The sequence below is a fragment of the Hibiscus syriacus genome, unplaced genomic scaffold, assembly GCF_006381635.1.
Source record: "Hibiscus syriacus cultivar Baekdansim isolate YM2019G1 unplaced genomic scaffold, ASM638163v2 tig00009861_pilon, whole genome shotgun sequence".
Taxonomy (NCBI): domain Eukaryota; kingdom Viridiplantae; phylum Streptophyta; class Magnoliopsida; order Malvales; family Malvaceae; genus Hibiscus; species Hibiscus syriacus.
In genome coordinates, this window is record NW_024062204.1 from 5,735 (window position 1) to 8,973 (window position 3,239).

Here is a 3,239-nt window from a genome sequence, read left to right on the forward strand (position 1 = left end):
TTTAAAATGTTTGGTTGGTGAAGTTTTTTGTTTGTTGGCATAAATTTGGTTGTTTCGTGAATTGTTACGGGAGAGGAAAAAAAAAGTCTCGGAGCACTCCGTTTCTTCATGTTTTCTTATGTTGAAGTGTTACGATTTTTTAAAATAAATTGTTGGTTATTTATCTTTAAAAAAAAGCCGTGAAAATTTGCAGCACGTGCAAGCTCTCTTGATTATATGCATATGCACACGTGCATGTACATGTGTGTATGTAAATGTATGTACGTATGTATATATGTGTATCTGTATGCGTATTTGTATGCGTATGTGTATGAGTTGCCTCATTTCTTTTCACCGAGTACCAGTATGTTGGCCTTTTCATGGTTGCTTTTGCAATCTTGATTTTCCTTTTCCTTGGCTCAGTTGAGGGTTTCAGTTCAAAGAGCAGCCTTGCACGTACGACAAATCCAATATCTGCAAGGCTGCTCTTGCCACTGCTGCATTCAGCACCATATCATTCTTGCTTTCAGTTGTTTATGGATTTCTTGGGATGAAAATTGCTACCTATGCAAATGCTAGAACCACCCTTGAGGCAAGAAAGGGAGTTGGATAGGCATTTATAACCGTGTTTAAGTCTGGTGCTGTCATGGGCTTTCTTCTTGCTGCAAAGTTTTGGTGCTTTACATTACCATCAACTTGTTCATGCTCTATTACGATGATGGCTGGAGTGGTCTTTTTGAGGCAATCACCGGTTATGGGCTTGGAGGTTCATCCATGGCTCTCTTTGGCAGAGTTGGTGGAGGAATCTACACCAAAGCTGCTGATGTGGGTGCTAATCTTGTGGGCAAGGTGGAACGGAACATTCCTGAGGATGACCCTAGAAACCCGGCTGTAAGTAATATCTATGCAAATATTCTAGCATCCTGAAGTTGGAAAAGTGTGTTGTGGTGTTTCCTTTCGGATTGTGACCGAATTGTTTCCATGTTTTCAGCTGATCGCTGATAATGTTGGGGATAATGTTGGCGATATAGCTGGAATGGGATCTGATCTTTTTGGATGCTGAATCATCTTGTGCTGCACTTGTTGCTTCAACCTCTTCTTTTGGCATCAATCATGAATTGACTCCAATGTTATATCCTCTCATCATCAGTTCTGTAGGTATTGTTGGTTGTTTGATCACAACATTATTCGCAACTGATTTCTTTGAGATCAAGACTGTTAAGGAAATTGAGCCAGCATTGAAGAGGCAACTCATCATCTCCACTATTCTCATGACCATTGCAATTGGGATTGTTAGTTGGATAGCTCTTCCATTTTCCTTTACCATTTTCAATTTTGGAGACCAGAAAGCTGTCAAGAACTGGTAAGCCCTTTCTTTCTTTGAAAAGTTTCAGAAGTTTTGCCTGACTTGAATGAGTGTGTAACAATGAGTTTCTTCTGCAGGCAACTATTTTTGTGCGTTGCTGTTGGTCTTTGGGCTGGCCTAATTATTGGTTTGTAACCGAGTACTATACTAGCAATGCATACAGGTAAAAGTCTTGATAGCATTATTTTTTTTCTCCTTGATTTGTCCTTTCCCTCGTCTTTGATTTTAAACACTTTCTTTGTTTTCTTCCGCAGCCCTGTACAAGATGTGCTGATTCCTGCAGGATTGGAGCTGCAACTAATGTTATTTTTGGCCTTGCATTGGGTTACAAGTCTTGCATTATTCCCATTTTTGCTATCGCTGTCAGTATTTTCGTTAGTTTTAGCTTTGCTGCTATGTATGGCATTGCTGTTGCTGCCCTGGGAATGCTAAGCACCGTAGCTACTGGGTTGGCTATCGATGCTTATGGTCCCATCGGCGATAATGCTGGAGGCATTGCTCAGATGGCTGGCATGAGCCACAGAATTCGTGAGAGAACCGATGCCCTTGATGCTGCAGGCAACACCACTGCTGCTATAGGGAAGGTAAGCAGGACACTTGTTTCTTCTTTTACGTTGGTTTGGCATAACAAGTTCGAACACAGGTTTCGGTTGGCACTGATGTTGTCTTGGTCTAGTGAAGCAGGTCGGCCATTTTTTCCAAATTACTTTCATTTGAGCATGCTGCATTTCTTTTCAGGGTTTTGCCATTGGTTCAGCAGCCCTGGTTTCCCTTGCTCTCTTTGGTGCATTTGTGAGCTGCGCTTCCATCTCAACGGTTTATGTACGGACCCCTAAAGTTTTTATTGGTTTGTTTGTTGGGGCAATGCTTCCTTATTGGTTCTCTTCTATGACCATGAAGAGTGTGGGAGGTGCAGCTTTGAAGATGGTCGAGGAAGTGCACAGACAGTTCAACTCAATCCCTGGTCTCTGGAAGGCACTGCTAAGCCTGACTATGCTACCTGTGTAAAGATCTCAACCGACGCTTCCATCAAAGAAATGATTCCCCCAGGTGCTCTTGTTATGCTCACACCCCTTGTCGTTGGGAACTTTTTCAGCGTCGAAACTCTCTCTGGTGTCCTTTTAGGTCCTTTGTCTCTGGTGTCCAGGTAATTTTAAACTGATTATAAGACATAGCCTGAGATGTTTCCTACCGACTGTCATAACTGCCGTTCCGTCTCGGTAATGTGTGCAGATTACTATATCTGCATCCAACACCGGGGGTGCTTGGGATAACGCCAAGAAGTACATCGAGGTGTCTCCTGTTTCTTTTATTTGATTTCCTATGATCCAGTCTTATGAAAAGTAACGTTTGTATATCGATGCTCATGATTTTATGATGAAATGTAGGCTGGTGCTTCATCATATGCAAAATCCCTCGGCCCCAAAGGTTCAGATCCACACAAGGCAGCCGTTATCGGTGACACCATCGGGGATCCACTGAAGGATACCTCCGGGCCATCTCTGAACATCCTCATCAAGCTAATGGCGGTCGAATCACTCGTCTTCGCTTCCTTCTTCGCAACACACGGTGGACTGCTTTTTAAGACATTTTAAGAGGACAAACACCGGTTAATGGTCCACCTATTGCCGGTTCTTCTCTTTCAAGTTATCCTTTGGAAGTATATTTAGTTGGTACAACATTTTGCTCTTGACATGGTCTAATCGGCATTCAAATGAGTTATAAACGCCATTGTTACTATTTTTACTTTTTGTTCTATCAAATGTGTTTCTTGTCCTTTCATAAGCATAATTTCGGAATAATAATCATTAGTTAACTACATAGTAGGTCCCTAAACTATGTCTTCATTCCAAATTAGTCTTTCATCTTTAAAACATTCTATTTTGATCCTCAA

The 3,239-nt window shown here is 41.8% G+C and overlaps 1 pseudogene; it reads left to right on the forward strand.

Annotated features, from left to right (window-relative positions):
- Nucleotides 1-254: 254 nt before the first annotated feature.
- Nucleotides 255-2,951, forward strand: LOC120203371 (annotated as a pseudogene).
- Nucleotides 2,952-3,239: the final 288 nt, after the last annotated feature.